At 45.6% G+C, this 20,734-nt stretch overlaps 1 protein-coding gene across 2 annotated transcripts in view; it reads left to right on the top strand.

The window, feature by feature from the left end:
• nectin1b (nectin cell adhesion molecule 1b) overlaps window positions 1-20,734 on the top strand; it is a 648,475-nt gene that overhangs the window by 345,424 nt on the left and 282,317 nt on the right. The gene's annotated exons all lie outside the window — the stretch shown is intronic.

Here is a 20,734-nt window from a genome sequence, read left to right as displayed (position 1 = left end):
TGCTTGAATATTTAATTTATACATCAATGATATGTAGCTATAGCCTCTATACTGTACATAATTACAATGATTACAAATCTTTCCATGTAGACTAGGTAAAGAAAAAATTGTTAGATTTTTTCACTAAAGATTTCATGGTTGTGGAGTTTCTATATTTCCTCATTTTAACTCTTTACCCCTTAAAGCAGTTGCTACAGCCACCCTTGTATATGCATATACTGTTCACCCTTAGAACATATTTACAAGAAAAAAGTCTAAAGACAAGGTTTTGACAAGGTTTTAGACAAGGCATCATATGTTGTCATTATGGGATATACACGGGGTCGTCATTAAGGGGTAAAGAGTTAATGATGTGTCAATGATGGTTTCAATGATGACTCTGACATCAATCAGAGTTAGGCACCAGTTGTGTTCAACCTTCAGCTAGCCAAAATGGCCTGGAGCCCGACAAAGCTAGACAAACATGAACTATGAGAGAGAACATGTGCCCTCCACCCCCTGTGCTGGCATGTGAGCACCCTGGATACCTTAGGAGACAAAAGGGACTTAATAGCTACTCATTACTCTCCATAAAAAAAATCCCTGTGCCCCCCAAAACCCACTCATGTCTTATGGATGTAGACATCATCTATATTCGAGCCATTGCTGAGATTTGATGATTGGCAAAGTTCTTGTTTAAATAGGTTACTTAAGCATCTACCCTATGACATTGCAAATCGGTTAACATACTCATTGCTTTAATTGCTTATTTTTAATTGTAATTATGCTACCAGTAGCAAGTAGGCTCTCTCAGAATGAAAGAGAAATTGCCAAAAAAAAAAACCCTGCTAACCCTGTTAGTTGCAAACAATTTGCAAATTTATGTTAGGGATATTTGACACATAGTCGATGTAGCACTTTACAAAATACTTTACAAAATTTTGCCATATGTTACATATTTTTAAATTATGAATATGTGGGTGCATATGCTTAGATGCTAGTCAGAATATATGGTCAAATAACAATCCTCCACTCACCCAGGTTTACTGTGTTTCACTGCATGTTTGCACTGACTTGAAAACTTGCATACATGATGTGAGATTTGATTGTAGACTCCACTCATGTCCACATTGATAAATGCTGAGTTTTGCATTCATTTATTTTGCGATGTATGTCCAGTTTTCTGTCATATGTTTGTTTCATAAATGATGGCTTGTGTTTTTGTTTTGTTTGATGAAGTTATTTTATTGTGGATGCAATGCACTTTAATACAGTTTTGGACCTGGATCTGCATTCTCTTGTCTGTTTCTTTTTTTTAAGTGCCTTGAACTGATATCCCCCTTATTTCATATCCCCCTTACATTGCTCTTGCTCTTTGCTCTTTGTCAGGTCTTCAGTCATTTTAGGGCAGGTCTGGCTGCTTACTACAGGTCAGGTCATGTTTGATGGTAGCGAGGAACTGTATCCATCTTTCCCTGTCCTCTGCGTAATGCTTAGCCAGCTTCAAGTCACACCTGTCTTTCAAAAATAGTACCACATGTGATTGTAGAGTTTACATCAGATTTGTCTGTGGGTAACCAATGCCTTGACGGCCATGGGCAGGCACCCAGTCAAGTAGGTATCTAGGTAGTCTGCTGTAGGGGTAAGGATCATTGGAGGAGTAGCATCTTTCTGGTTGGGCCTACTACATTTTGACATCCCAGACCAGCTTCCCCATATCCAGCATTATGCGATCCACCATCTAGCCTCTCGCATGTCAAAGACCATCCATTGTGCCTCCACGCAGCGCCATTGATTTTGCAGTACATGGCAGATCTAAAGCTGCTTTTACATGGGCAGCAGGAACAAGTTGTGCCCGGAACAAGTTACACCCACTTTCCTTCGTGATTACACAGTCCTTCTCTATCAGTCGCAAACCAGAAGTTAGATAGGTAAACATAAAAGTGCACACCCAAAATCAGTTATCTGAAGCAAAAAAATTTTTAGCTTGCTTTTAACTTGCTTTATTGTTTTCTCGCTGCTCGTTTTTATGGATGGATGGATGGATGGATGGTCCGTCCGTCCGTCCGTCCGTCCGTCCAAAAGGAAATTTAGACATCCCATAGCTCTTAAGACACATACTTATACTATACATTCAACACACACAAGGACAAAGAAAAACACAACACCAATGGAATGGACATTCATGGTGAATGCATATTCCACATTCAGTCACTGAGTGCACCAATAGGGGGATAGTGCAAAGGGTGGGTCAAAGTGTCCATAAGTCTATAGGGATGAGGCATAAAAAAATCACAAAGTCAGTCAGAACAGGAAAGTACTGATTACTGCACTGGCTTAACATAAGGAATATTTACTTAAATTCAAGCATAAAAACAGGTAAATTCCCAGAAAATGGAATGCAAACCCAGTAGTCCATTTTTCCCTCCCCCTTCAGGGAAGAGTTAAAAAGTTGAATAGCCCGGGGAACAAAAGATTTTCTCAGCCTGTCTGTTGAGCATGACAGAGAGAGCAGTCTGCCACTGAACACGCTTTTCTGCCTGTTCAGTGTGCTGTATTGAGGTATTTCACCTGACGTCACAGGGTCACGTGATGCCCGGTGTCCACCATTTTGGACGGCAAGCTAGCTAATGTCAACAACAGTAGCTGGTATGTTACTGTAGCAATATTTACGTTCAGTCATTTGGATGACTGTTAAAACCTTTCAGTCTCAAGTTTTTCCTTTACTGGATTTACTAGTTTACTGAGCTAGCGCGTGATGGCTCCCGGCTTGGCCGGCTAGCGCGCGATGGCTCCCGGCTTGGCCGGCGAGCGCGCGATGGCTCCCGGCTTGGCCGAGCGCGCTAGCTCAGTAAACTAGTAAATCCAGTAAAGGAAAAACTTGAGACTGAAAGGTTTTAACAGTCATCCAAATGACTGAATGTAAATATTGCTACAGTAACATACCAGCTACTATGTTGTTGACATTAGCTAGTGCTAACAGCTAGTTGCTAATACACTGCTACAACTACACCGACCCTAATAATACAGTTCTTAGTCATTGTCTGGTAACAGCAAATTTATAACGGGCCATGTCTCAACAGACTAAGAAGTTCTTTCAATGACATTTAATAACATTTTGTTTATCCTGAGGACCGAAAGTAAATGAAAATGTGAGCAAACCTTAGCTGTAATAAGATGGTGACCACCGGCTCCAGGGACGACCCGCTGATGTAGGCATGTTACCCAGCCTGACACAAAATATTTGTAGGCATCCAAACTCTTATACGCTTTCAGATCAATACCTGTGTATGGCGATGGGTTTTTAACGACATAGGTATACAGATCATGTGGGCCGAAGTCAGGTAAAGACGAGGGCTTCGTGTACTTCCGTACGTCAGTGAACAATCCTGGTGGAAGCAGGTAAACGTCGTTCTCTAAGCCTGCTAATCTCAATTTTTGCAAATACCTCTCCCTCTGCTTGCCCTGTAAATGCCCTACGTCGCTGGATAGTGAAGGTGTTTTCTGCATCTCGCTCCTTTTTCTTTTATGTTTTTCGTTTGTCGCCTTCCTCGCATTCAAACTGATTCAAGCCGTGCCGTCCAAAATGGCAGCATCACATGACTTGGTCACATGAGTGAAATACCTCAATAGGGGATGGTGCTCATTGTCCATAATTAGCAGGAGTTTGCTGAGGGTCCTTTTCTCAACTATCGATGCTATGGGCTCTAGCTCAGCGCCAACCACAGAGTCAGCTTTTCTCACCAGTCTGTCTATACGTCCAGTCCCTTCTCTTGGCACTGCCTCCCCAGCATACCACAGCATAGAAGAGAACGCTGGCAATGACAGACTGGTAAAACATCAGCAGGAGTTTACTGCAGATGTTAAAAGACCCCAGCCTTCTCAGGAAATAGAGTCGACTCTGCCCCTTCTTGTAAAGTGCATCTGTGTTAGCTGTTCAGTCCAGTTTATTATCCAGGTGCAGCCCCAGGTACTTGTAGGACTTAACTACTTCCACATTGACCCCCTCAATGGAGACTGGGAGTGGAGGGGAGCTGGACCTCCTATAATCCACCACCATCTCCTTGGTCTTGGAGGTATTCAGCAGCAGATGGTTTGCCCTGCACCATTCCACAAAGTCCTTCACCTGGTTCCTGCACTCCCTTTCTTGTCCATCCCTGATACATGCCACAATAGCTGTGTCATCAGAGAACTTCTGCATATGGCATAGCTCAGAGTTGTAACTAAAATCTGACGTGTAGAGGGTGAACAAAACAGGAGAGAGGACAGTACCTTGTGGGGCACCCGTACTACTGATCACAGTCCCAGAGACACAGTCCTTCAGCCTCACAAACTGTGGTCTCATGGTAAGGTAGTCTATTATCCAGGAGACTAGGTGTGGGTCTACCCTCATCTGCAGTAGCTTATCTCTCAACAGGGGGGGCTGAATGGTGTTAAAGGCACTGGAGAAGTCGAATAACATGATTCTCACTGCACCATTTCCTCTGTCTAGGTGAGAGTAAGCTCTGTGCAGCAGATAGATGATGGCATCATCCACTCCTGTGATTCAGTGGTAAATCAGCTCATTGCAGCCCAATTTCTCCAAATCTGGGTATCTGCATCTCTCCACAACTGTATGAGGGTAAGAACTTCTTGAGTCCAGTTATCACTGTGATTGGCTTGAGAATCGCATGGCTCCATCATTTAAAGGTGGAGAAGTTTGACAAGGAAAAGCACTTGAGAAGAACTGACCACTGAATTTACCACAAAACGGTCTTGTCCAGAAGTGATCCGGATGAATGCTACCATGTATGCATAAACCCTCCTACTTGCCACCGATTGTGTTTAGATGGTAAGTGGGAACAAGTTGCACCCTGAACAAGATATTCCGGAACAAGTTGCACCACTTTGTAAAGTGGATCAAGTTGCACCCACCGGTGTCAAATTGTTCTGAAACAAATTGTGTTTAGATGGGCAGTTGCAATGGGGCAACTTGTTCTGGGAAGAAGAAAGAAGAAGAAACCTTTATGCGTCACATGCACACTTCAAGCACAGTGAAATTCATCCTCTGCATTTAACCCATCTGAAGCAGTGAACACACGCACACACTCAGAGCAGTGGGCAGCCACACCAGAGCACCCGGGGAGCAGTCAGAGGTTAGGTACCTTGCTCAAGGGCACCTCAGCCCAAGGCCACCCCATGTTAACCTAACTGCATGTCTTTGGATTGTGGGGGAAACCGAAGCACCCAGAAGAAACCCACACAGACACAGGGAGAACATGCAAACTCCACACAGAAAGGTCCTCGCCAGCCGCTGGGTTCGAACCTGGAACCTTCTTGCTGTGAGGTAACCGTGCTAACCACTACACCACCGTGCTGCCCAACAACTTGTTCTGCTGCATGTGCCCATGTAAAAGTAGCTTAAGGGAGACAACCCCAGAAAAAAAGAAAAATTCCAGCTCCAGAAAAACTTAAAACTTATATTTCTTTTGTAGCAGGAATATAACATTAATTCTACAGTGAGTTTTCCCCCCTATATCCCCATGCTAAAATCAACCGTAAATTCACATTTTAAATCTGATATTTAAAAAAAAAAAAATTCTTCCTCTGGTAGTTGGGGGCAAGACATTTAAAATAATTCACACAGTTCAAAGGCAAAAGACATACAAAGCCAATTGTTTCAGCTGCTATATGATTTCAGCCACTCCAAATAGTTCAACCAATGTATTCATACCATAATGCCAGTATCCAAGGAGGGCCTTTTTTTGATTTATGACTGTACACTCAGCACTTGGAAAACAGTGCTGTACCAGGATGTACTTAATGTGAGATGTACAGCAATACATTTGCACAGGGTAAGAAGTGAAACATGAAGGCAGACACATAAGACTTGGCATCCAGAGGTTTGTGTTTTATACTGCAATTTTTTCAATGAACATAGTAAGATCTTTCGGTCCAGAAAAGAATATGAGGTGCACACTGTACTGTTGTGTTTGGAAGTCTTGCTCAGTGTACCAGTGGCAAGGCTTAACCACAATATTAGATTCAGAATCTACTCTGTAGTAGATTGTTTTCCTTGGCCTTTAGGCCTCTTTGCATAGCCATGTTTATTTGTATTGCGCTTTTAACAACCAACATTTTCGCAAAGCAGATTTACAGAAAAATAAATACTTTAAAGGTCATAGGCAATGGTTTTCAATTTATGCACATTTGAAACTTTATATGTTAAAAGACCCTCTATAATTTTCTTCTGGTCCCAAGAAGTATTGTTAATAAGTAATAATTAAAATAAGTTAGTGTGGATGGCAGCGAATTTCTGTTCGGCGATTTTCGTGACCACTTGGCGCGTTGTTATTCAAGACAAACAAACCGCTTGAGTTGAGTCCACTTCTGTTTACTTACATTGCCATTCGGCTTGAGTGCAGACGTGCATTCAGGAATTTCCCCCCAAAAAACATGCCTTATTGTTATGCAGTGAACTGTAACAATGGGACTGGTTCAGGAAGAAGTTTTTACCTTTTACAGAGAGAGATTTGACAACAGATGTAGGAGCATGGTCTGAGATCACTATACTGTGATACTCACTAGAGTTAACCCAGTGTAATAACCTATTATCAACAAGAAAAAAATCAATTCTCAAATATGCATGATGGACATGGGAGAAAAATGAAAAGGCTTTGGTGGATAGGTTAAAAGATCTCCAAGGATCACATAGCCCAAGCTGGTTTATAAAAGATTTCAATGTAGTAGCGGAACTGGACAGAGTAAGGGGACTAGCGGAGGACCTATCTAGAACCAGATCCTGAATAAGGTTGAAATCACCACCTATAATCGGGTAATGACTGTCCATGTCCGGGAGGGAGGAGAAAAGACGAGTAATAAATTTGTCATCATCCCACACAGGGGCATAGACACTCACTAAAATAACTGGGATGTCAAACAGCTTACCTGAGACAGCCACAAAGCGGCCATTGGGATCTTCAAAAGATTTCGATGGTTCAAATGTTATGTTCTTACTTATAATGATGGCCGTCCCTCTCGCCCTCGTAGAAAATTTGGAATGAAAAACATGACTCATCCAAGATCTTTTAATACGTGAAATCTCAGAGGATTTAAAGTGAGTTTCTTGAAGGAAATAAATATCCCCCTTGAGCTGTCCCAAGTGTGAGATCACTTTGCCCCTCTTGATTATTCCATTGACCCCCCTAACGTTCCATGACATGAACCTGCAGCCATGATTTTGAGGTGTATTTGTATTGTGCATTAATCACCCTTTATTAAATGACAATGTACGGTGTTGTTGCCCTTGAAGGAGAGGGATTGGGGGGAGAAGAAAAAGAAAAAGAAAAAAACCACACACACACACACACACAACAAAAACCTCTATAAACACATTCAAAACCCCTATATAGCTTCCAGTTTCTTTATACTCACTGATCCCCATGACTTCACCACTCCTGCAGGATTAAATGTAGCCCATGTAGTACAGACAGTCAACATTAACAGAAAAAAAAAGTTTCAGTGCCTCCCATATTATAAGGCCGAAACCCAATTTACTCACACGTGGGCATAATCGTTGCAGAAAAGAAAAAAACGATCATTATGAGAACAAAAAACAAAAACAACCCATGACTGTGCAAGTTTTCCTATTGTTCCACCTCTTCAAAAATAGTCGGGGATGATATGACCCAGGGGAAAAAGAAAAACAAGCCTAGAGAGGTTACATCTTCATATAACAAAAGAGAAGGGGAAACCACACACATTTATCTGGATTCACACTGTAATATACCGGACATTCAGATATTACCCCTAATGGAAAATGAAAAGTATAATCAGTGATTAATAATTATGGCATGGCTAACCAAAACAAACAAAGGTAAACTCCATACTCAGCGTCAGTTTAGCAGGCCCAGGTGAAGATTTGCAAATACTGAAAAAGTCCCAGTGTTCGAAAAAAGCATCATATGGCACTAGTGAGAGATCACAGTCACTATGTGTTTAATATTATCGTGTCAAGACACTCTTACCAGCTGGGTGAGTCATCCTGAAGCCCCTGCCAGTAGTGGTGTTAACGTTAGTCGTTAATAAATTAGTCCGGACATCGGTTGTGGAGCCGGGCCACTGAAATAACCTCAAGGGGCGGGCATGGACTCCGCGAAGGCAGCGGCTTCTTCAACTGAGGAGAAACACTTCTTAGTGCCATCTTTCTTGGTGATTTGGAGCTTTACTGGGTAAAGCAGGGCCGGCCGGAGGCCCAGGTTGTACAGCTTGGCCATGATATCGCGGTAAACCGCACGTTGCTCTAGGACATCGGGGCAGTAATCCTCGTAGATGCGGACTGACGAGTCGTGATATTTCAGGTCGTTCCTCTGTTTGCGAGCCTCCCGGACTATTAGCTCCTTGGTCTGGTGCCGGTGAAGGCACAAAATCATGGGTCTGGGCCTGTCTCCCTGTCGCGGCTTTGCAGCTAGGGAGCGGTGGGCCCGGTCTAGTTCCGGTGGGGTTTGTAAGTCTAGGCTAAAAACATATCTGTTTAGTCAAACCTTTTGTTAATGGTGCTTATGAGGTAAAGGTGTAGATCTGGAGGGTTCTCAGACATAGAGTTGTAGAATCAGACCAGGTGGGTGGAACAAAGAAGCACAGCAGGCCAGAACTGAGTTCTCATAAAACCTCTTTTATTTTAGCTTTTCATCTTTTACATTCACTCTCCCAGGCACTCACACACACACAAGTGCTTTGGTTGGGGAAGAGCTCCCTTCCTCTGCTCTCCCTCTCATCTTATAGGGCGCGGTCACTGGGGAAGACACAAAACACAGGTTAATTCCCATCAGGTGCAGTGATTCTACTGCTTACCTTCCCTGACCCTGCCCTCCATTCACAGACTGACGCTTGACCACGCCCCCGCTGCCACATACCCCCACTGCCCGACTCAGGCCGGGGAGCTGTCCGGCCTGCAGCTGACTCCCCCCCCCCGACGGGAGAGGAAATCCGCCACGACTATCTGCGCCCCTGGCCTGTGGACCATCTCGAATTTAAACAGCTGGAGTGCCAGATACCAACGGGTGATCCAAGCATTGACATCCTTCATGCTGGGGCACAGGGGCGCGTGGTTCAAACAGAGGGTGAAAGGGTGCCCCAGCAGGTAGTAGCGGAGGGTGAGGACCGCCCACTTGATAGCGAGGCATTCCTTTTCTATTGTGCTGTACCTCCCCTCGCGCACCGACAGCTTCCGGCTGATGTACAGCACGGGATGTTCCTCCCCCTCCACCTCCTGGGACAGAACAGCCCCCAGCCCTCTGTTTGACACGTCTGTCTGCAAAATAAAGGGGAGAGAAAAGTCAGGGGAGTGTAACAGTGGCCCCCCCACACAGTGCAGCCTTTACCTCAGAGAAAGCCCACTGGCATTGCTCCATCCACTGGACCGGATCTGGTGCTCCCTTTTTAGTGAGATCAGTCAGCGGGCTGGTGACGTCTGAATAATTAGGTATAAACCTACGATAGTAGCCAGCCTGCCCCAGGAACTGTCTTACCCCCTTTTTGGTCTTGGGCCTCGGACAGGCCGCAATCGCTGCTGTCTTATTAATTTGGGGACGCACCTGCCCATTGCCCAAGTGGAAACCCAGATACCGTACTTCCACCTGCCCAATTGCACACTTCTTTGGGTTGGCTGTGAGACCCGCTCGCCTCAGCGACCTAAGGACGGCCCTTAGGTGTTCTGAGTGCCACGGCCAGCCATTACTGTAAATAATAATATCGGCTAAGTAGGCGGCTGCGTAGGTGGCATGGGGCGGAGGACCCTGTCCATAAGCTGCTGGAATGTAGCGGGTGCCCCAAACAGCCAAAAAGGAAGTGTGACAAACTGGTGTAAGCCAAACGGTGTGGAAAAGGCCGTTTTATCTCGGGATAGAGGCGTCAAGGGGATCTGCCAATATCCCTTTGTCAAATCCAGTGTCAAATAAAAATGAGCCATGCCTAGTCGATTGAGCAACTCATCAATACAAGGCATTGGGTATGTGTCAAATTAAGTCAAGTCAAGTCAAGTTTATTGTCAAATATGCTATACATGCTCGACATACAGCACAGATGAAATATCAGTCCTCTCTGACCCACGGTGCAAACAGGCAATGCAATAAATAAAAATAGAATAATTGAAAAAAACCAAACAATATAAACAGTATAAACACTCTAGATAGGAACTAGACAGACTAAACACTCAGACAATATAAACAGAATAAATAAACAGTATAAACACTAGATAAGAACAAGACAGACTAAACACTCAGACAATATAAACAATATAAAACACTCTAGATATGAACTAGACTAAACACTCAAACAATATAAACAGTATAAATAAACAGTATAAACACTAGATAACAAGACAGACTAAACACTCAGACAATATAAACAGTATAAATACTCTAGATATTAACTAGACTAAACACACACACACACACACACACACACACACACAAATTGGTACAAATAACCAAACAGTCAAGGGCACTTGAGGTATAGCAGGTAAACATGAAACATGAAATAAGCAGAATAAACAAACTAGCAGCTGTTAAGGTGAGGTAGTGCGGAATAGTGCAAATGGGCGAGGTAAAGTGAGATGTGCAGTCCCTGAGTTCAGTGTGTTAATGAACGATGAGATGTATGTATGTGTGTGTGTGTGTGTGTGTGTGTGTGTGTGTGTGTGTGTGTGTGTGTTGGGGGGGGAAACTGCGAGGATGACATGTCAGATGCTGAAGGGGTGTGTGCAAGCAGAATCTGTGGCAGGGGGCAGAGGGGGGAGGAGGGGCAGAACAGGGAGGGAGTTGAGCCTCCTGACCGCCTGGTGAAAAAAACTGTTCTTGAGCCTGCTGGTTTTGGCCTGGAGACTCCGCAGTCTCCTCCCTGACGACAGCAGCCTGAAGAGGCTGTGAGATGGGTGGGTGGGGTCACCTGCAATCCTGATGGCTTTGCAGGTGAGGCGGGAGTTATAGATATCCATAAGAGAAGGGAGAGAGACACCAATGATCTTCTCAGCTGCTCTCATGATGCGCTGAGAATTTAGACACCGCATTGACTTTTCTATAGTCCACACAGAACCGGACCAACCCGTCGGCCTTGGGAACCAAGACCACCAGGCTGCTCCAGTCACTGTAGGACTCCTCGACGAAGCCCATTTCGAGCTTGGCCTCGAGTTCTTCCTGAACCACCTTTTTTTGTGTTCGGGCAGTCTGTAAGGGCAGCCGCGCACTACTACCCCTAGGGGCGTCTCAATGTGGTGTTCTATGAGGTGGGTGCAGCCGGGCAGGGGCGAAATTCTGTCTGCAACCGGGCACCTCTGTGAGCTGGGTCGGGGAGAGGTGGTCTCCACAGGGGACTGGAGCGGTGGGTGATGTCAATTTTCCTTTTTGAATCTCTGGCCCTAGCTCCGCCTTATCCGGAACCACCGATAACCAACGCCACGGGGACCTCCTCATTCCAACGTTTTAGCAGATTGAGGTGGTAAATCTGTAATGCCCCACTCCTGTCCGTTTGCCTCACCTCATAGTCGACGTCCCCGACTCGCCGTGTGACCCCAAAGGGTCCTTGCCACCTGGTGATCAATTTGGAGCTCGAAGTGGGCAACAACACGAGTACTTTATCTCCTGGTGTGAATTTCCTAAGGCGCTTGCCCCTGTCATACAGACAGACTTGACGTTCTTGGGCCTACCGCAAATTCTCCTGGGTTAGGTGCATGAGTGTGTGGAGTTTGGCATGCAGGTCGATAGCGTATTGAATTTTGTTTTTACTGGTTGAAGGTCCCTCCTCCCAATTTTCACATAGCACATCCAGAATGCCACGTGGCTTACGCCTGTATAATAATTTGAATGGGGAGAACCCCGTGGAGGCTTGCGGAACCTCTTGCACTGCGAATAACAGGGGCTCAAGCCATTTATCCCAGTTGTGTGCATCTTTGCTTACAAATTTTCTAATTATATTCTTGAGGGTGCGATTAAACCGTTCAACTAAGCCATCCGTTTGTGGGTGATAAACACTGGTGCAGATAGGCTTAATTCCCAGTAACCCATGCAGTTCGCACAGTGTGCGTGACATAAACGTAGTGCCTTGATCAGTCAGAATCTCTTTGGGGATTCTGACTTGGGAGATGACGTAGAAGAGTACTTCTGCAATACTACATGCTGAGATATTGTGAAGAGGCACTGCTTCCGGATATCGCGTTGCATAGTCCACCAGAACTAAAATAAAGCGATATCCTCATGCTGACCGATCTAATGGCCCGACGAGATCCATCCCAATTCTTTCTAATGGGGTCTTGATTAATGGCAGAGGGTGCAAAGGCACTTTTGGAATGGCCGCAGGATTTACTAACTGGCATTCGCGGCATGCCGTACACCACCTATGGACATCGCCGCGAATCCCTGGCCAATAGAACCGGGCCATTATTCAGGCTAGTGTCTTATCCTGCCCCAAGTGTCCGGCCATGGGATTAAAGCGAGCTGCCTGGAACATAAATTCCCGGTGGCTCTTTGGGATTAAAAGCTGTATTATTGGTTCCTTAGTCTGAGTGTCCTGCATCACTCAGTATAATCTATCCTTAATAATGGAAAAATAGGGGAAGGATGGTGTGGCGTTTGGCTGGAGAGTTTGACCATTGATTACTCTCACTTGGTCAAACACATGCCACAGAGTCTCGTCTTGCGACTGCTCTAACGGGAAATCCACAAGGGAATCCCCGAGAGAGGGAGGAGGAGCAGGCGGCTCCTCACTTTGACGCGGTGATGACGTACACGGCTTTGTGACAGCTGCTCCCACCAATGCCACTCCAGGACCTCCCCTCACTAAACTATGGCAGGCCCCACTCTTCACTAAATGCATCATTAATTCCCTGAATCCCGGCCAATCAGTCCCCAGAATTATTGAGTGGGTAAGGCGAGGATTAACTGCCGCCTTTTCTAAATTTTCCCCCTCAAAATAGAATGTTGACCGACACTAAAGGGTAGTTGTGAACATCCCCGTGCACACACAACACCTTCACCAATTGTGCTCTCCCCAATGCTTCGTCTTGCACCAAGCTTTGGTGGATTGAGGTCTGATTACAGCCGGAGTCCACCAAAGCCTGATACGTATCCCCTTGCGATACGCTCTGGCCTGATTGAGGGTGGTCCCTGGCACGTCGGGGATCCAGACCACCGTGCCCACCTCCATCACTGAGCACTGATGCTGGAGGTGCCCCGGTTCCCCGCAGCACCAGCATACCGGCCCAGGCTCTCTCTCTGCACCGGTGTTCTGGACATCACTCAGCTGAGGGGGAGAAGACACAGACAAGGAAGTAGGAAACGGGAGGGCACTGCGGGTGCAGTGGGCCGGCTGGGGTGGAGTTGGCCCCTGCCTCCGCGGTGGGGGAATGGAGTGAGGATGAGGAGCAGAGGGAGAGAGAGAGAGAGAGAGAGAAAGAGAGAAGAGAGGGGAGAAGAGGAGACATGCTGTCCTGCCATTGGAACGGCCACCATATGGTCCTCCGCCAGCTCAATGGCCTGATCCAGCAATGTCGGGCGATGGCACTGGACCCACTCCGCTGTTCCTTCCGGAAGTCGGGCGACGAATTGTTCCAGCGCCACCAGGTTGACGATTCCCTCGGTGTCACGGTTGTCGGCCCTCAGCCACCGCCAGCAGGCGTCCTGGTGTTGCTGGCCAAACGCGAACGGCTGGCCGACCTCCTCCAGGCGCAGCGCGTGGAAGCACTGCCGTTACTGTTCTGGGGTGCGACCCACACATTGGAGGATGGCCCTGCGGAGGTCCGCGTAGACCAGCTGGCTGTCAGCTGGGAGCTGTAGCGCAGCCAGCTGCACCTCGCTCGTCAGCAGGGGGAGGAGGCGTGCCGCGCACTGTTCCACCGGCCAACCCCACACCTCTGCTGCCTGCTCAAAAAGAGCGAGGAAGGCTTTGGGGTCATCATGCGGACCCATCTTCGTTAGGGTGAGGTGGGGAGGGTTTGCGGCGGTGGTGATCGTGGACCCCGCCGACGCAAGCAGGTGCCGGAACACCTGGCGATCTTTCCTGCTGTGCCAGCACCAGGGCTTCGAACTGTTGTTTCTGCTCCTTCCGGAGGGCGATCAGCGCCTGGTGCTGGCTCTTTTGGGCCGTGGCGAGGGCATGGATTAGGTCCTTGAAGGGGGAGGACTCCATGGGGCTGTTCCCTTCTGCACTCCGTCCCGGGTTTGGGCACCACTGTAGAATCAGACCAGGTGGGTGGAGCATCGAAGCACAGCAGGCCAGAACTGAGTTCTCAAAAAAACTCTTTTATTTTAGCTTTTCAGCTTTTACTTTCACTCTTCCAGGCACACACACACACACACACACACGTGTTCTGGTTGGGGGAGAGCTCCCTTCCTCTGCTCTCCCTCTCCTCTTATAGGGCACGGTCACTGGGGAAGACACACAAACACAGGTTAATTCCCATCAGGTGCAGTGATTCTACCACTTACCTTCCCTGACTCCGCCCTCCATTCACAGACCGACGCTTGACCATGCCCCCGCTGCCACAAGAGTGTTTTGGTAAACTGGGATGTATGGATGCTGTCAGTCCCCCACTCGCTTGCTCACTCGAGTTTGTTGACTGTGTAGTGGCTGGCTGCTTTATGTCCCAGGGCTCCCTCATGCCTGTGTTACCTTCTGGCTCTCCCCTTTTAGTTATGCTGTCATAATTAGTTGCCGGAGTCCCTGCTTGTACTCAGTGCAATATGTATACTGTTCTTACTTATTCAGGTGACATTGGGCATACCTAACAACGTGTGTTTTTTTTTTCTCCCCCCCCCAATCTGTCCCTCTGAATTACATGTCGGTCCTGGGATCGAGATGCTGACCTCTTCTGCTTGTTTGACCTGCCTGATCCATCCTGGTGCCCTGTGTCTGGTTGGAGTCTCATCACATCGCTCCTGTGGAGGGCGGCCCCATATGGACAGTTGGGGGTCGCGCCTGGAGGATGCTCTGGACTCTTGCAGTGGTGCTTTTGTGGCTGGGGACTGCAGTTGACTTGCTGACTTTAGGACTGCAATTGACTTGCTGACTTTTGGGCCGCAGTTGACTTGCTGACTTTGGGACTACGGTTGTCGTGAACGGTTTTGCGCTCAGGTTTCCGTCTGTGGGGGGTTTATAGCATCAACGAAGCTGACTTTATGTTAGGACTGTTAATGTTATAGTCATGTTGTCTGTTGTTGCCCAAATGAGGATGGGTTCCCTTTTGAGTCTGGTTCCTCTCGAGGTTTCTTCCTCATGTCGTCTGAGGGAGTTTTTCCTTGCCACTGTAGCCACAGGCTTGCTCATTGGGGATAGATTAGGGATAAAATTAGCTCATGTTTTAAGTCGTTTAAATTCTGTAACGCTGCTTTGCAACAATGTTTATTGTTAAACGCGCTATACAAATTGACTTGACTTGACACATCCTCTAGGCTAAAGAGAACAGGGACCATCCGGCTTATCAGTGCACAGTTCAAAAGCCAGCATCTGTGATGGTATGAGGGTGCATTATTGCACATGACATGGGTAGTTTGTACATCTGGGAAGGCACCATTAATGCTGAATGATATACACATGTTTCAGAGCAATATGCTGCAATCCAGACAAAATCATTTTCAGGGAAGGCCTTCTTTCTTTCAGCAAGACAATGCCAAAATCACTTTCTGCACATATTAAAACTGCATGGCTCGTAGTAAAATAGTCCGGATGCTTAACTGACCTGCTTGCAGTCCAGACCTGTCTCACAGTTTAAACATTTGGTGCATTATGAAGTGCACAATATGACAAAGAGTACCTCGAACTGTTGAAGAAATGAAATATCAGGCAAGAATGGGACAACATTTCTCTTTCAAAACTACAGCAATTGGTCTCCTCAGTTCCCAAAGGTTTACAGAGTGTTTTTAAAAGTAGAGGGTGATGCAACACAGTGGCAAACATGCCCCCATCCCAACTTTTTTGAAATGTGTTGCTGACATCAAATTCAAAATAAGCATATAATTTTCAAAAAGCAATACAATTTCTCAGTTTCAACATTTGATATGTAGTCTTTGTACTATTTTCAATGAAATATAGGGTTTGCATGATTTGCAAATGATCACATTCTGTTTTCACTTACAGTTGACACAGCATCCCAGCTTTTTTTTAGAATTGGGGTTGTAAATCTAGTGAAGAAGAAGGCCTACATGGCTTGGTATGGATTTAGTTTTTTTTAATGATTTGACATAGTCTAGATTTTGATGGGCAGTGAGGACGAGAAATGGGTGTTCCACCCCCTCTATCCAAGTGCTGCCACTATTCTAGTGCAGCTTTAGTGGTGAGCAGTTCCTGGTTCCTTATACCATAGTTACATTTAGCGTGTGTTAGTTTTCTTGACAAGAAGGAACAAGGCTGCATTTTAGCATGGTTACCATGATGGCGAGACAGCACTGTTCCCACTCCATTATCAGATGGGGAGACTTCTACTATAAATGGAAGTGAGGGATCTGGATGATGGAGTATGGAAGCTTTTGTGAAACAGAATGCTCAAGTGGCTTCCTCTGATCACTTGAATGTCTTGGGTTTCCTCATTAGAAGTGATATCAGAGGAGCTGCCACAGAGCTGGATCCCCAAATAAACTGACAATGGAAATTTGCAAAACCTAGAAACCTTTGCAGCCCTTTGATGGTTCTTGGTTGTGGCCAAGAAGTGACTGCTTCACCTTTGGTTGGTCAACTTTGAACTTCTATTTCTACACCTCTTTCATCAAGGATGTAGCCAAGAAATGTAACTGTTATCCAAGAGCTTCTTGAGTACTGCCCATACATGATGGATGTGTTCCATCTATGAGGTTGAGAGGATCAGGATTTTGTAAATGTGCACAATGATGCAGCAATTCAAGCACTGCCTCAGGATCTCATTGATGAAGGCCTGAAAAACAGAGGGAAGCCATTGGAAATGACCAAATATTTGTTGTGACCTGAAGCTTTGATGAAAACTGTCTTCCACTCATCAACTTGCCTGATGTGAATGAGGTTGTAGGCGCTTCTGAGATTCAATTTTGTGGAAATCTTTGCTCCTCCTACCTTTTCAAGAGCTGAAAGAAGTAGAGGGGGAGGACACTGGTACTTTACCATGAGGGAATTCAGACCACAGTAATCTATGAAGGCCACCATGTTTTTTCTCATGCAGGTAACCATGTTCTTTCTCATGTTTTTGCTCAAAAAAGAATCCAATCACTGCATGTGAGGTGCTAGTGCTTTGTTGATGTAGTCTTCCATAGCTTTCATTTCAGGAGACAGAGAGGATATGCTTGACCTCTAGAGGGCACAGAACCAGCTAGTAGGTCTCACAGGCAGTGAGGAAGCAATTTTGCAGCTTTCATTTTGCTGAACCCTTCAGCCAGGTTGAGATATGGGTAAGGGAGAGAGAGAGAGAGAGAGAGAGAGAGAGAGAGAGAGAGTTTTTAAAACACTGAAGGCTTCAGGATGTGAACTCACCTTCCTTCCAGGTAATCACTGGGTCATGAGTGGTCTGTCAGGGAAAGCCTCAAACAATGGGATTCTGGAGGGATTTGGTGGTCACAAATGATTTTAATTGTGTAAGAATGCCTCTGTGTGAAAGGGAATAGTGCACTCTATGATTTTTTTCTCCCTCCCCATGGAGTGCCATCCATTGCCTTGACAGACAAAGTCTGTGAGAGGGAGAAGGGTACTATTCAACATCTTGGCTACGACTTCATCAATGAAATTAACAGCTACTTCTGAAAAATCCTGCTGGAAAATAATTTGCATGTGAACACCCTGATAATTTTGTAGGCAGGGTAATTCTTTTGCTTTCAGTCATTGGTGTAATGGTGATTTACACCAGGTGAACACCAGGTTCACCTGGTTTTGTGGGTTATTTTCAGCTCTCAAAGTGTATTTAACTTGAAGGTGCCCCTTATTTCCAAGGTATAGACACAATCCAGTTTAATCATACAATCCAGTTTAATCCAGTTTTATCATCAGGTCAACCTTGGTGAGGTCCAGCCACCGAACAGACAAGTCTTCTTGACTTTCCTGCATCTGCCAGATCAGCTGTGTGACAACTCCTGTGTGTTCAATGCACCCAGACATGTTTGAGACTCCCCCTCTTCTGCACAGAATTGTTAATGTAGGAGTTCCTCAGGAGAAACAATTTCACACATCAGGCAAAAGTACTGAGCAATACTTTGCCCTCAACACTGAGTACAGACATTGTCCTAAACTGTTCAATGTTAATTGACTTCTCCTTTTTCAGAATCCAGACACCTTCCATGACTCTCCACTGCTTGGCCACATTCCTTCCTCCTCCATGCCACCTTGATAATTCTCCATAGATGGTGTAAGAGCCTGAGGCACCTCTTACGGAGCTTTCACACCTCTGTTGTTTGGTCTGGACCTTCAGACTTTTCAGTTTGGTCTGAACCAAAATAACAGGTGTGAAAGGTGCCTTGGAACGTGGTCTGGACCAAAGGACCAAAATTCAGTCTGACCAAAAGAGGTTGTCTTGGTCTGCATCAAACTGAAGCATGGTTCGGTTCATTTGCAATGTGAAAACACTTTTGTTGCTGGTTTGGACTTTTGGACCAATTACAGGAAATTGTGATAGGCTATCATCACCGATTCAATAATATATGAAGAAAAAGAACTGAAAGAGAAGTAAAATTGAGCTGCAGTAGCACATGGGGTAAGGAGCAGATGAAATATTTAATTGTAATTTGGTCTGACATAAACATCAAAAATCTACTTGAGAAAACATTTATTACATAATATTTATATAGACTCTATTATTATTATTATTATTATTATTATTATTATTATTATTATTATCAGTTGTTGTAGTAGTAAGTACCACTCACCTTACAAGTCTCTTCAGAATTGGAGTTGCGAAAGCTCACAGCATTGCTTACAGTCTTTACCTCCTGAACTGTCAGCTATGATATAATTTTTTCATGACAATGACATTCATTTGGCAAATTCAAAGTATTCTTGAGTACTGCACTTGAAGTTGGTGCTACTGGTAATAATGTCATAATAATAGTATATAAATAAAGTCAAAGTCCCTCCTGTGACAGGACCTGGTCTTCGAAGGCAGTCTTCCTGTCTCAGTACTAACCAGACCCTTAAGGTGCATTGGGCGGTGCCGATCTTGGCTTCTATAGCCCTTGGCCTCTTGCCTATTATACAGCTAGGGTTGGGAGGTGGGGGGGTGGGGTGGGGGGGCTAGTCCTCTGGTAACTGCAAGAGTTTGACTCCCCACTTGCATTGTCTATACCTAGCCAGACAGCAGTAGGTCCCATTTTTATGATGGTCTTTGGGAGGACCTGACTGCAAGTAGAACTCACCATCTCCAGATTGAGAGGCAGATATGCTAACCACTAGGCCAGCTTGTGGTATATATATAATAGTATGGTGGCAAAAAAATGAATCCATTCATAGATTGTTCTCCATTCAAACAGAAAAGACTACTTGCCAAACTGACAAATTGACAATATGCCAATGTCAGATGGACCCCCTATCTACAAACCAATCAATGTCAAATATAGGGAGACACAGCCCACATAAGTGATGACAACAGGGTAGGTATATAATTCAAAGTTCTTTAGTGTGCTCACAAAATTATAATGTGAAATCAACACTAATTGGATCAAATGCATACAATTTAACAAAAATATGAATTTTGGTTCGGACCTTGGTCAGGCAGCAAGGTGATATAGTGTCCCCCACTATATATATATATATATATATATATATATGGGCGGCACGGTGGTGTAGTGGTTAGTGCTGTCGCCTCACAGCAAGAAGGTCCTGGGTTCGAGCCCCGGGGCCGGCGAGGGCCTTTCTGTGTGGAGTTTGCATGTTCTCCCCGTGTCCGCGTGGGTTTCCTCCGGGTGCTCCGGTTTCCCCCACAGTCCAAAGACATGCAGGTTAGGTTAACTGGTGATTCTAAATTGACCGTAGGTGTGAATGTGAGTGTGAATGGTTGTCTGTGTCTATGTGTCAGCCCTGTGATGACCTGGCGACAGGGTGTACCCCGCCTTTCGCCCGTAGTCAGCTGGGATAGGCTCCAGCTTGCCTGCGACCCTGTAGAAGGATAAAGCGGCTAGAGATAATGAGATGAGATGAGATATATATATATATATATAGTGATATAGTAATATATACTGTCACCTCACAGCAAGAAAGTTCTGGGCTTGAGCCCAGTGGCCGACGAGGGCCTTTCTGTGTGAAGTTTGCATGTTCTCCCCATGTCTGTGTGGGTTTCCTCCAGGTGCTCTGGTTTCCCCCACAGTCCAAAGACATACAGGTTAGATTAATTGGTGGCTCTTAAATTGATCATAGGTGTGAATGTGAGTGTGAATTGTTGTTTGTCTCTATGTATCAGCCCTGTGCTGATTTGCTGACTTGTCAAGGATGTACCCTGCCTCTTGCCCATAGTCAGCTGGGATGAGTTCCAGCTTGCCTGTGACCCTCCACAGGATAAGAGGTTACAGATGATGGATGGATGGACCTTGGTCAGGAATTTCAAGTGTGAAAATGCCCATATAGACCATGTATGGCACTTTGCTGGGGCCTGGTGCTGAGCATGTTCTGGCAGCTCAAACAACCTCCTGGACCTCCTTCAGGGCTTCTTAATATTAAAGTTGTTTCTTGGTAAATCCAAAGGGGTTTGCAATGAAGGCTGCACATTTTCTGGCCATCTCCTTGCCCCTGCTCCTGTGACATTCAACATGGTGTAGGGTGATAACCTTCTTCCTCACTGTGT

This window comes from Neoarius graeffei, chromosome 6, assembly GCF_027579695.1.
Source record: "Neoarius graeffei isolate fNeoGra1 chromosome 6, fNeoGra1.pri, whole genome shotgun sequence".
Classification (NCBI taxonomy): Eukaryota; Metazoa; Chordata; class Actinopteri; order Siluriformes; family Ariidae; genus Neoarius; species Neoarius graeffei.
This window is presented reverse-complemented; position numbering and strand designations above follow the sequence as displayed.